At 43.9% G+C, this 14325-nt stretch overlaps 1 protein-coding gene and 1 pseudogene across 3 annotated transcripts in view; both read left to right on the forward strand.

Moving 5' to 3' along the window:
- The window catches only part of FERRY3 (FERRY endosomal RAB5 effector complex subunit 3), a 70490-nt gene that overhangs the window by 45151 nt on the left and 11014 nt on the right, over positions 1-14325 (forward strand). The gene's annotated exons all lie outside the window — the stretch shown is intronic.
- On the forward strand, positions 8155-8266 carry LOC148517215 (U2 spliceosomal RNA; annotated as a pseudogene).

The following is a 14325-nucleotide window of genomic DNA, read 5'->3' on the forward strand; positions in this document are numbered from 1 at the left end:
TCGGGCAGCCATTTTATGGGTTGAAATTACCTTTTTCCTTTTGACTAGTGAGTGATTTTGATGAGGCTTGGGCAGGAAGTGCCTCACGACTCAGTGATGTCATTAGTTCTTGGTCAAATCCGGGCTGCCTTTTCATGAATATAGACCCTCGCTCACATAATGGCTGCCTACACTTCGTATAGGTGTCGGGTGCACGTAAAGATCAAATTATTTTGGGTACTTCCGTATCTTTGCGGCCCCCTGCTGGATGTGTGTTGAAGATACGCAAGTAGCGTAAACTTCAGGAAATACTATTTAGACCCTTGCGAACTCGCTTCGCTCGCCACTTGGATTTATTCCCCCTCCATGCCCACTTGGATGGTAGGGAATGACGTTTGACACAAGCTTATAAGCCAGTGTCCAACGTCATTCCCTACCATCCAACGTTATTCCCTACCATCCAAGTGGGCATGGAGGGGGAATAAATCCATGTGGCGAGCGAAGCGAGCCACCGTGCCCGCAGTGTGGCGAGCGCAGCAAGCCCGCAAGGGTCCGAATAGTATTTCCTATAGTTTACGCTACTTGCGTATCTTCACTGAATAGTGAAGATACTCAAGTAGCACAACCAGGGGTCGCAAAGATACGGAAGTACCTTATTTTGCTTTATACTTCGGTGTTTACCTTACTTCAAGGTGCAGAATTGCCTATAGTGTAACTGGCTACAAGTAGTTATCCTTTGTTACATTTGCCAGTTACACTGTTCCTGTATAATCCATTTAGTGTTTTAGCTAAGCCATACCTGACAGAATTTGTATTTTTGAAAGCTGAATACCCTCATCCCAAAAAGGTCCATGTCACAACGAGGGTGTAGCCTCATCACATTGTGGCGTGATCTGTCTCCTAGGTGTGTGCCTAATGCTTCTGAAGTTTTAGGGCGCCTCTAACACCCCCACCTATAATACACTGCTCAGGTAGCAGGAGAGTGCAGTACCACAACTCCCAGCAGTTCCACCAGTCAGGACAAAAGGGATCAAAGATTAAATAACTGGAATATGTTATATGGGTGGTTATTTATATGTGAATTAGAAATGCAACAGGTCTGTTATTAAGGGTAACTGAATTTAAGGTGCAATTTGACACAAATAAAACTTAATTGTAAACAGTATAGTCTATTTAGGTTTTATACAATGACAAGAATGAATGTTTTACATTAATATCTACATCACTTAAACCTGTTGTTCTATACTATCTGTCACTGTTGTTTAATAGGATTACTGATAAGACATCTGAGGTGCATTGAAAGGCTTCTCCTGTAATCTAAATTGTATCTCAAGCATCAGATGCAACATAAAATACATTTACTTACAGTTGTTTTCAGGTATATTGATGAATGGGATTAGTATCTGAGGTTATTTGGGTCTACATTTACTTATTTAACCAATCGCCCCATGTCTGCTTCCAAAACAGTCATTCTGTCTGATGGAAATCTCACCAGGAGCAGGACAGGATTTAACATTCTTTATATATCATTTGCACGCAGCCAGCTTACTTTTGCATTGTGCGTATGCATCGCAGTGTGCGTGCGCAAACCAGTGCGAGCGATCGGAAAGCATACGCTCGCCGCGCATAGACTGCCCTGTACAATGAGTGTCAGGAGGAGCCATTTGTGGGTGGTGACAGGACTAGAAACGGGGGAGTGGAGGTGTGAACGCAGGCGTGCCTGAGTGTCTTAACGCCATTTCAGAGGCGTGCATAATTAACAGGCAGCGCCATTGTACACGTCACCTGGTTGTATTTCACACTGAAATGCTCGCAGTGCTTTCGGTAGGGTATAGTTAACCACAATCGCTGCGTTCGCTTCCGATGGTACTCGATTTACCGATGGTAGCACACACATCCAGGAGATAATGTGCGCAAGTGGGCGTCCTAAGACAGGCTGGTGGGCGTCTGCATACACAGAGCGATCGCACGCCAAGACATAGTGGGCGTGCTAATGCCTTGCCGTGCGATTGCCTGCCATGCTGGGTGTGTGCCAGATTTGCATGCGCTGGGTGCGTGTGAACGCATCTAGCGAGCGGGTCTGAATTGAGCCCACTGTACACAAACTAGGGTTCATTTTGTCAAACTTTTATTTCTTGGCGAAGAAAAGAACTCTATAGCAGAAAATAACTTCATGTGTGTTTTACCGAGGTTGGGAAATGTTAACTTAGGACGGGTACACACCTGAACGATATCTGGATGATTTGCCGTATCGGAACAACAAATCGTCTACTTTGTATAATGTGTGGGCACAATTGCGCTCGCCCACTAGTCGCATATGAGATCTTCTGGTTGGCCGTGCTGCACAGTCAATCAGATGATATTGTATGCGATTTGGTTCCTACAGTGTAGTGTGGGCCTGATTCAGAGCCGCTCGTAAGCGGCCGCTCGTTCGTTCCGAGCGATGTTTGCACAACTGCTAAATGTGTACGGATCGTAATACGCTTGCACGACCAGTCACTGCGGCCGAAAATCGTTTGTTCGCTAAATAGCGAGTGCCTGCTATTTTGAGTGACAGGAGGAGGCGTATGTGGGTGGTAACAGGGGAAGGTGCTTGAAAACGGGGAGTGGAGATCAGAACGCAGGTGTGCTTAAAGGTCAAAACTGGCGTTTTATGGGTGTGCATAATTAATACAGCAGCGTCATTGACCACGTCAGTGGGTTATTTTATAGTCGGAACTGCTCACATGATTGCGGTAGGAAAAACCAACCACAAGAATAGCGAGCAGTTCATACGCTGGTCGATGTACTCGATTAATCTAATAAATAGCGGACATGACGTAGGATGCGAGCGGCCAGGGGGCGTAGTTTCCCAAAAAACGACCGCAAGTTTTGTTCGCTCGTTCAGACATATAGGCGTGAACAGACCGCAAAGAGTGAACGGTTCATTTGAATAGCCACCCCTTTTTTCTGAACGAGCGAGCGCAAATAGCGTCCGGCTCTGAATCGGGCCCTGTGTACGGCCAGTATGCAGCCGGTGGACCTAATCCCAACAGCCGGCTTCCCGACTGCTTAATCCCAGCAAGGCACTAATGACAGGCGTCAAAATCCCGACGCCTGTCATTAGACATATGCCGGGAGCCCGACACCCGGCTTACCGATCAAAGGTAAACTGGGCGACGGGCGCGGAAATCCGCGGGGGGGGGGAGGATTAGGTTTAGGACTCCCGGGGGAGAAGTTAGGGTTAGGCACTCCCCGGGAGGGTTAGGTTTAGGCTAGGGGAAGAGGGGGTTAGGGTTAGGCACCCCCCTGGGGGACTTAAGTCTAGACTGCAGGGAAGGGGGGGCTTAGGTTTAGGCACTTAGAGGAGGGTTAGGGTTAGGCACTTTGGGGAGAGGTTAGGGTTAGGCACCCCCTAAGGGAGGGTTAGGGGGTAGAATTAGGTTAGTTAGTACTTACCTTAGGACGATCGGGATTTCCTCCTGTGTCGGGCAGCCGCTTTCGGGATTTGAACCGCCGGTCATGCGGCCGGCGGTAAATCATACTGATTCTGTGCAGCCAACCGTATGACCAGATGATATGACTGTCCGATTAAGCCAATTTTTACCTCATATGTTAGCAAGGGATCGTTGTAATGTGTACGAGAGCAGCGATAAATCATATGCGATCAAACGATACGATAGTACAATGTGTACACTCAGTATAGTTTCTTCTAACCTCAAGGGAAATTGGGCGAAAGATCGTTAAAATTACAAATTGTTCAGATGTGTACCCAGCCTTAGTATAAAAGGATCTTAAAGGATTTTAAAGGCATGACTTGTGTTTGCAGTACTATGGACTAGTCTACATAAAGAAGGTGTGACTAATTAATAGAGCATAGCTTAGTGCGACAAAGGTTGCGTTCCTACAGGATCCACATAGGAACCTGGTCTGGGCAGGATTTAGATGTTGGTTGGCTAATGACTGCAATCTGCATGTTACCAAACTGTGATTGGGTTGAATCACGAGTTCTACCCCTTGCCTGTAACTTTGCAATAAGACTTTAAAGATTTGTAATACGGGGGGGCGGATGTGGTCATAACCCCGACAGTAGGGATTCCGGCACCAGAATCCCAACACCTATCAGAATCCTGACCCCAGCATCCTGACCGCCAGCATACCGAAAGTAAGTAGCGGGGTTGGGGGGAGGGTTAGTGTTAAGCACTAGGGAGAGGGTTTGGGTTAGGCACTAAGGGGGGAAGGTTAGATTTAGGATGTGGGGAGTGGAGGTGGGGGTTAAGTTTAGGCATTGGGGAGAGAGGGTTAGGGGTAGGGAGAGAAGAAGAGTAAAGATACCGGAATGACGTAACCAACCTGTTATAAGGTGTAGGCATTCAAAATTAATGAGAGAATGGAAAGATATTATGTGTTATTATGTGGTATATCTACTGATATTGAAATAAAACGATGGTTGTGATTTTAATAGGGGTTCTTGGAACATCAGTATAATGAAAATTGGGGTTCTCAGAACACTGGTACAATGGCAGATGGGGTTCATACGATATTGGTACAATGGCAGTTGGGGTTCTCAGAACATTGGTACAACGGCAATTGGGGTTCCCAGAACACTGGTACAAAAGCAAATCCAGTTCTGCAATCATTGGAACAATGGCAATTGGGGTTCTCAAAACACTGGTTCAATTGCAAAGTTCCCAGAACCTTGGTACAATGGCAAATAGGGTTCTCAGAACACCGGTACAGTGGTAATTGGGGTTCTTAAAATACTGGTAGGTTGGAAATTGCTGTTCTCAGAACACTCACAACAGTGGTTGTCTCCAGGCTAATGAAGGTTGAGCAAATATGGTAGACATTCTGCTTAATGGTACAACAATTTTGAGAACTCCTGTCATAGTGATATGTTTCTTGCCATCCACATTGATGGCACCTCAGTACAAAGCACAGCAGCTGTAATACTTCCAGCACGTACCTTAGGTATCTTTTCCCATAGACAAGAAAAACAGTTTCTGAAATAACATCAGTCTTTAGTAATCATTGCTGTAGGCAACTGTTGCACTTCCCTAACTGAACAGCAATAAGAAATTAAAACATATTCATCCGATAAACCATAGTTATTTTATGGTATCATTTTTAACTTTTTTTTTTTTTTAAATTAGGTGCAAGTGTTCTTTTGTGGCAGAGCTGGTATTTTTATATCTCGCCTGTATAGAGACCTATCATTACAGGGTGTAATAAAGCGAGTGGTAGTGTTTGTAGCAGCATATAGAACATTGCTATATAATGCATCGCACCCATGTTTCCCCACCGATGCCACAATTTATATCTTTTTTCCCCCCTGAGAGCCAAATCAGGAACAAAAAAAAGAGAATGTGAAAAAAAAGTGTTTAGTAAAGAACATGTGTAGGTGTTATACAAGCATATAGTACGCGAGAGAAACTCTGTGACCTAGACAAGGATGTCCCAATGGTTTATCTTCATGTAATAGTAGGGTATTGCCTGCCCTGATTTAGAACATCTATATTATTCAGTGTTGCAGGTATTGGTAAGTGTGCAATCTTCACATTGTTATAGTTATGTGGCCCAAGGGGGAGATTTCCATGTGGTTTGCCTTTAGCAATAGAAAAGTGTGAGCCCCTCGAATTATTTTAGAGAAAAAGTTTTTTCAAAAAAATACTGTAGATGCAGGCAGAAGAGATTACTTTGGAAATATATTGTTCATATGCTGCTTGTGTCTTTTAATTGGCTTGTCCACCTCCAGACGACTTTGTCTGTTGGCTTGTATAAGCCCTCCAGCAATTTCCACAACATAACTTGGTTTTTCACGTGGATTAATTGCATAAAATAGAAAATCTCAACTGCCCTCTGTTAAAGTGGGAATCCCCATTATAGGGAATATCCCTACAGCTGCTTATGTCTTTCAGTTGACACTGTTATATTCCCATTCTTACCTACGCTCCTGGATGGTCCGGGAAAGTCCAGAATTTTGGAGATCTCTAGTAGAAGACTCTCCTGCATCCCGTCCAGTACCGCGGGCAGGGAGAGGCTGTGATTGGCTGTACTGCACATCATCATGGCTACTGCCTCCCACTGTAAAATGCCACAAAATGCAAAATTTTCCAGCAAGGATGGGGACATGAGAACACGATTCATGGCATCAAACCCTGCAGTTTCCCCTCAGACCTCCTCTATCAATCTCTCCCGAAGGGAAGTCCCACAATGTCAGCAACTTTGCCTATAGTACATATCTGAATCTGCTAAAAATAATAAGCCTTTTTTGTTTATAGGGCAGGGATACTGTATGAACATACATACATGCCCATGCCAGCCACCACATCATTAGTGTAATGGTAATACAGATGTGTACTTTTATATTGTGGCCTCCCGCGGCGCACTAGATCCCTTGGGACTCTGCTGTGCTGAGCATCTTTTACACTCAAAATGTGCATGTTATTTGTATAAATATAACAACTAGAAGCAACGAAACTGCATTACCAGGGTTTCCTGACCACTAGGACTTTTGGCATTTGTACACCTGTGTTCGACTAAAGCTGGCTACACAACTGCCGATGTGTGCCCGGATGATATGACGGGCCAAAAAATCGTACCTTGGGTACACATAAAGCGATGTAATGAACAACAGAACGATCCCTCGTTCCGTCTTTCATTACCTGCAATGGCACAGCATGCGATATCATCCGGTTGGCCGTGCACAGCCGACTGGACGATATCACATGCGACCACGAGAATGCGCAGATAGCCCGTAAACGCTATGCAGTCCGCACCATCTGTCTTTCCGATCTGTGTCGGAACGATAGATCGTTCAATAGATCGCATAGTGTGTTCCCAGCTTATGTCTGAATCTGTATAAAAAGGGCTCCTATGGGGGCTTCTGCGGCTTTTCCTCGTGGCAACTTCCACTGTGTGACTGTGTACGAGTGTTATTCCAATTCCTGTGTGATTAAAGTCGCAGCCCAGTGTCTCCAGTACAATGTGAGCGGCTTTTTGCTGCGGCTGCAATGTGAATAAGTCGCAACATTTAAATAACATACGGTATGTCTCCGTTGCGCAGGTGTCTATCGCCGTATGGCATTAGTACACCCAGTGTATGAGGATATATCTGTAGCGTTGAATGTTACAGTGATTAATGTGCTGATTATATGTTGCATGAGTTTTCCGATTGCTTATATGGACGTATAATAATGAAACAGATGCTGGTCATTGCTTCCTGTGTGAGTAGAAGGGCTTTTGTCCTTCTCTTCCACGGGAGGTGTCTGTCCTCCCTGAGCTCGCCTTAGGACACCTGCGTTACGGTATGACAGGTGTAACACCCCAGTCAAACTCCCCACCTGCCACTGTCCCCAGAGAGATGACTTCTATCTGTCAATATCAGCTGCAATATCTTAGCGCTTGTGACGCATGTAGTGGGAAGATAATTGCAGGTACCCATTGTCAGCCTATGTACAGAGAGCCCTATTCCTACAGCCGGGCGCCTGGCATGGGCGCTGTCTATAATGTTTGCCAATAAGCAGCTGGGGTAGTTTGGGCCGGTTCGGACCAGCCAGGGATAGCCCGGGGCTCTGTCCAATGCGGTTAGGGGCGGGGCTTAGGTCCGATGGCCATTACTGCTCTCGGGAGTAGGAGCAGGCGCCGTGTTCTTTACAACCTCTCTCTCAGTTGGGACCCGCCGCCACTATTATAGTGTGTGTCTGGCACTAAGAGATAGGCCAATCATTACCTTTGTGGCCTCAGAACCTACTTTTGGTCGCAAGAGTTTTTTGTTGGTAGGTTACTCAGGGCTCTCCCACCCGAGTGCGGATAACTTTGGGACATCCCCAGTGTCTAGGGGGTCTATTTACTAAACAGTGTTAGGAGACAGAGTGAAAAGTGATAAGGTGCCAGCCAATCAGCTCCCAACTATTATTTTTCAAACACAGCCTGTGAGATGACAGTTAGGAGCTGATTGGCTGGCACCTTATCACTGTTCACTTTGTCTCCTAACACTGCTTAGTAAATAGACCCCCTAGTTCTCCTGTGTCCCCTGGTGGATGAAGAAGAAAATAGGATTTTGATACTTACAAGTAATATCTCTTTGTCCGATTTCACAGGGGACACTAGACGCCCTCCAAGCTCTGTTTTACCTGCCATTGTGTTCTGTTTTACATTCATTGTATGCGCTATGTTGTTCTGTGTGTTTTCTATATCGCTTCTCGGCATTTTGGCTAAGATCAAGTGTAGTATCTGTTCTTATAAGTTTCATATCTGGGGGCCATATTTTTTATCAGCTTTTGCCGTCCTTGTGGTTTGATTCCTTCAGCTCAGTTTATGTCTTCTGATTCTGTTTCCGTCTCCTCGGGCTCCAGTTCTCTAACTGGGACTTCTGGGAGAGAGAGGGGAGGAGACACTCACACTTAAAGATTTAAAGTGCGAAGTTAGAATTGACCTCTTGGGTAGATATGTCTTCATACGGGCATTTATTCACTCCTCCCCACTTCATATTCTTGCGGTTTATATTCCCCCTCCTTATACTAGTGAGGTCCTGAAAAAGTCTGCTGAGTTTATTTCTTTATCCCCTGATACCCCGGTTATTTGTGTAGGGGATTTTAATAATGTGTTACACCCTGCCCTGGATAGGTGGCGTGAAAGTTCGAGTGTGTCTGGTCTCTCCCCTCATTCTTTTGCCAATTTAGTAGATGAGCTTGGGTTGGTGGATATTTGGCGGGTTCGGCATCCTCGCTTGGCTCGGTACTCTTGCTTTTCAGCCTCTCATCATTCCTTTTCTAGGATAGATCTTGCTCTGATATCCGGGAGGCTGGTCCCACAGGTTGTAGAGGTGGAATACCAGTCCCGTGGTGTGTCGGATCATGCACCTTTAATACTGACTATTGATGTTGCTGCTCCACGAGGTCACTCTTTTTGGAAATTTAATCCTTTCTGGCTTACATTAATGGGTGCGTGCTCGGAATTGGAATCCCAATGGGCTAATTTTTTCGCTGAGAACGCTAGTTCTGTTTCCTTTGACATTCTGTGGGATGCCTTTAAGGCCGTCTTGCGTGGTTCTTTAATTGGTAGTGTGATAAATATTAAAACTTTTCATAAGAAAAAGGAGACCGAGCTGGAAAATCATTGTACTTTGTTGGAACAGAGATATCTGTCCTCTGGTTCTATTACTGCTAGATCCTCATATATGGAGGCCGCTAAACTTTTATCTGATTTCCTCTTAGATAAATCCAGAAGACGTCTGCTATTTGTTAGGCATAGTTATTATTCAGATTCGGATAAATCTGGGGCTTTCCTGGCTTATCTTTCTAGAGAGGTCCGACCCACCACAGTCGTAGCTCAAATTCGGGACTCCTTAGGTAATTTGCACTCCTCTACACCTGCTATTACGAAGGTGTTTTATGAGTATTTTGCTAGTCTTTATTGTTCCCAGGCCCACTATACTTTAGATGAATTATTTGAATATTTGGGACACCTATCCCTCCCATCCGTTTCCCAGGACAGCAGAGCATTTCTTGACTCCCCATTTACTGTAGAGGAAGTTGGGGTTGCTGTTTCTTCATTTCTGGGAGGTAAGGCCCCATGGGTGGATGGGATTCCCATTGAGATTTATAAGAAACATGCCCTTTTCTTTTTTCCCAGGCTTCTTGACCTTTTTAATGAACTGTGTGACCTAGGTGCTCTTCCCTGTTCTATGTCAGAGGCCATTATTGTTATGATCCCTAAAACTGGCAAAGATCCCCTTGATCCTGGCTCTTATCACCTGATCTCCCTCCTTTCTACGGATATTAAAATATTGGCAAAAATGCTTGCACTTAGGCTTAGTAAGGTAATTAGTGAGGTGGTGCATCCTGACCAGACTGGTTTTATGCCAGGGAAGTCTACCTCATAAAATCTTAGGAGATTATATTCGATTTTGCAACTGGCGGACTCTGTGGATGACGGGGCAGTGGTGATGTCCTTGGATGCCACCAGGGCCTTTGATTCTGTAAAGTGGCACTATCTTTGGGAGATCCTGTTTGATTTTGGGATGGGACCTAGATTTATAGCTTGTGTTAAATTACTATATTCTTCCCCTTTAGGGCGGATTTGTATTAATGGGTATGTTTCTCCTTCTTTTCGTCTCTCTAGAGGTACTAGACAGGGCTGTCCTCTTTCCCCGACTCTCTTTGCCCTGGCCATCGAGCCTTTGGCATGTCTTATCAGAAGTCACCCCACAATACGGGGGATTCAGATACAGCAAAGGGTTGACAAGGTGGCTCTCTATGCGGATGACATGCTGTTATTCTTGTCTGATGCATCGGAGTCTTTGATCACCCTTCTCTCCGTGGTAGATTCTTTTGGACGGTTTTCTGGACTACACATTAATTGGGACAAATCTTGCATTCTTCCTGTTCATGGTCCTTCCACTCCTGTTGGTGCTGTGAATACTCCCTTGGAATGGACCTCCAGGTTTAAATATTTGGGAATTTGGGTAACGTCATCTATGTCAGACTTTGTCCCACTTAATGTCCAGCCACAAATTGACTTCTTGAAATCCAAGCTGCGCGTCTGGAATAAACTTCCCTTGACTGTTACAGGTCAAGTGAATTTGGTAAAAATTATTGTTCTCCCCAAATTTTTATGTTTTTCAGCAGGCCCCTGTTTATATCTCTCCTCGTATATTTAGACTGATAGATAGTTATATCTCCTCTTTAGTTTGGGCAGAAAAACGTTCTCGAATAAAACTTAAGACCCTATGTAGACCTGGAGCGTTGGGTGGCCTAGCATTGCCGAATTTCCGCCTTTATTATTTGGCCTCACAATTGGTTCATCTACGGGGGTGGGTTTTGGGTGAAGAGAGCCAGGATTTGCCTACTTTATTGGTATATGCTGTTTCTAGAAGATGTTTCCCTTTGCAATTATTACTTGATGACAGGTGCCCTACGGGGGGGAGCTCCATTGGTCACACAGGCTCATAAACTGTGGAAACAGGCCCGTGCTTTAGTGGGGACAGAAGGTATTGATCCTGATTTATCTTTATGGCATTCTTCTGCTCTTGGAGAGCTAGCCCTATTAGATTGTTGCTCTTTGTGGTCCAGGAGGGGGTTTTTCTCCCTCGGACAGTTATATAGTGATGGGGTCTTAAAAACTTTTGACACTGTTAGGACTGAATTTGGGGTCCCGAATTCTATGTTTTTCCGCTACTTACAGCTTCGACATGCCTTATCCGTCCAGTTTTCTTCTGGCCCTCCGCAACTTACTCCTGATCCAGTTAGGGGTGTGCTGCAAGCGACTAGTGGTAAGAGATTGATTTCTCGACTTTATTCCTACCTCCTAACCGTTAATTCTGATGACACACTAGCACCACTTAGACTTAAATGGGTGGATGATTTGGGTCCATTAGATGATGATGAGTGGTCTCTAATGTTGAATAGTCATGTGTCTGCCACCTCTGCAGTGCGATTTCAACAGATACAATTTTTTTTATTACACAGGGTGTATCTTACCCCCCTATTATTGAATAGATTTGGATGTGGAGCTTCAGATGAGTGTCCTAAATGCTCTACTCCCCAGTGCTCATTTTGGCATCTCCTCTGGGAGTGCTCTGCTGTCCAGGTGTTTTGGTCCCAAGTCACTAACTGTGTCACCAACACGGAACGTGGTATCCTCATTTTGTCCCCTAAAATGTGTATTTTTGGATTGGGTCTTGTGGACAGGGCTAATCGTTTGACGGTCCAGTATGTGATTATTGCAATGACTCTGGCAAAGGTTTGTATTGCCCGTACGTGGATGGCATCTAGGGGCCATACTTTTGCTGAATGGTGTGGGTTGATGAATGAAGTGGTGGGGCATGAACGTTTTTTATATACTAAGCGTAACTGTATTCTCAAATATGAGCGTATTTGGGGCCCATGGATCTCATCTTCCCATTATGTTACTGGAGGTGGGGGGATTTCAGATGCTGATGGGTTAGCGACCAGCGAGACGGCACAATAATGTCTTGATATACTGAGTTTTTTTTGTTTATGACTTTTCTGCTACATTGAATAGCTGAGATTTCTTCTGTGCAGACAATTTGTTCTGTATTACTTATATATCGGATTTGACTGTGCATTGGTATTAATGTAAATGGCTGTTTATTGTGTTTCCTTTTTTTATTTTTTATTATTTATGTATTTTTGGGGGGGGTTCATAGGGGCGGGGGATTGTGTGTCTTGTATTGAGTTTTTGATGTGAAAAAAGTTTTATAAATAAACTCAATTTAAAAAAAAAAAAAAAAAAAAATGTAAAGTGCCAACTCCTCTCATCCATCCGTCTATACACCAGTGTCTAGATCTCCAGTGTCCCCTGTGGATTCGGAGAAAAGGATTTTACTGGTAGGTACCAAAATCCTATTTTTTCTCTATCGTGAAGCTATTGTGTTGCTTCTCCCTGAGAATAGTCATAGGAATTTATTGACTGACAGTACAAATGTACAGTAACTCATAGCAACCAATTAGCAATTTGCACTGATCTAGTTCAAGTTAGACAATAAAACAAATGTCTGGTTGCTATGAGTTACTACATATTTGCAGGCTGGTCATAAATAACTTCCATAGGCTTCAATGTAAGCTTTTCCCAATGAGGAAATGAGATTTAACTATGATAATATAATTCATCATACATTTAAAAAAACTGATAGCAAGGCAATTCTCCAAAATTGGCTTATCCTTATTTTATGTAGCAAGCAGAGAACTACAAGACATAAATGAGATGCTTTATCATAGCAACCAATCACATTTGCTTTTATTTTCTTAGCTGGACTAATAAAATGATAGTCAGAATCTGATTGGTTGTAGGACTTTCTAGAGGGAACCAGAGCTCATCATTGCCCCCCATTGTTTTTAGACTAGTAAATGTTTCTGTGTAGTGTCCCTTTAAAAAAATAATGATTAATTAAAGGCACCGTGCTCTATGTACTCGTTCACCTCAACGTATGACATGAGTGTGGCTCTGGTGTGGCAAAAGCAATAAAACTGTTCTTTTTAGGACATAGCTTGTTATCATTATCCAAAACACAGGGCTGAAACCACTGTCAGACGCCTACTCTACTGTTGACAGCAGTGAATGGAAGCATGTGTTCCGTGTAGGCAGATAAATTATGATGATGTCCAGCTTCTGAAAAATATTGCTCCTGGAATTGTGGGTCTCTTGTCATGAAGGGGGCTTCTACCCACAATGGATTTTTTTTTTTTTTATTAAAGAAATATCACTTTTTATAAAGAATACAAAATGTTTGTGATATGGGGCTAACAACTTCAAATAATGGCACCCTGATCATCTTCTAGTAATTAAAGAACCGCTTTGTTCAGTTTTTAAGTGTGGAGCACCTGTGTTAGTGCCGCACTGTCTTACGAACAGCCAACTTTGAACTCTAAGGGGTATAATTACTAAAGTCTGGGTTTTTAGAAGTGGAGGTGTTGCCCATAGCATCCAATCAGATTCTAATTATCGATGCTAGATAAATGATCAGTAGAATCTGCTAAAAATCTGCACTTTAGTAAATACTCCCCTAGATGTACAGATGTGTCCTCATACAACTATCCTTTTTGCACTACAGTATATGATGCAGGATGCCTGCCATATATCCCGTGCTGCACGCTTTTTCTCAGTTTTGCTACTTTTTTTTTCTCATTTCTGCGTCTTACTTTGCTGATAGTGTACTAGGCACTTCACATCAGTATTTTTATTGCAAACGTATTCGCATAAAGTCACAGATTACGGATAACGATGCGTGGCGAGGATCACTCGTATCAACCTTTCTTTTGCCTTTTTACACTAGATTTTGCTACTTTTTCCTCCATTGTGCAAATTTTTAATCAGTTTTGCGTCTTCGTTTGCTTATAGTGTGCTAAGTACTTAGGAATATTGTTTCGGTGCGACTAAGTCACCCCCCACTATCCAATGTCGCGATAACCACCATAGTAGAGGGAGGGGCATGACCACACAAGACTGTGAATCAGAGCGAATCGCGTCATCGGGTGGCCTGATGGTGGGTAGCCTCTGGGAGACTTGCCCAATCTTCCAGGCATCCTGGAAATCCACCCGAAATTTGGAAATCTCCAGAATGTTCTGGGAGAGTAGGCAAGTATAGCAGAAGGGCCACACAATCTAAAAAGGAAAAGGGGCTATAATAACAGGACTCTAACCTCAGCATGTTTGCCCATTTTACTTGTGTTGTGTGCCGAGCAGTAAACAATAAAATATTGTCTTTTTTCCTCTTACCATGGGAGAGCTGCATTACACACGTTTGTCCTTCCGTGGCCTACTTCTCCCCCTCCCACTCTCCTCCAGTGCAACTGCAAACAGATGGAAAGTCATTTTACCTGTTGTAAGATAAGGGCAGTGGTG

This window comes from Taudactylus pleione, unplaced genomic scaffold (genome assembly GCF_031769625.1).
Source record: "Taudactylus pleione unplaced genomic scaffold, aTauple2 ptg000225l, whole genome shotgun sequence".
NCBI classification, from domain to species: Eukaryota; Metazoa; Chordata; class Amphibia; order Anura; family Myobatrachidae; genus Taudactylus; species Taudactylus pleione.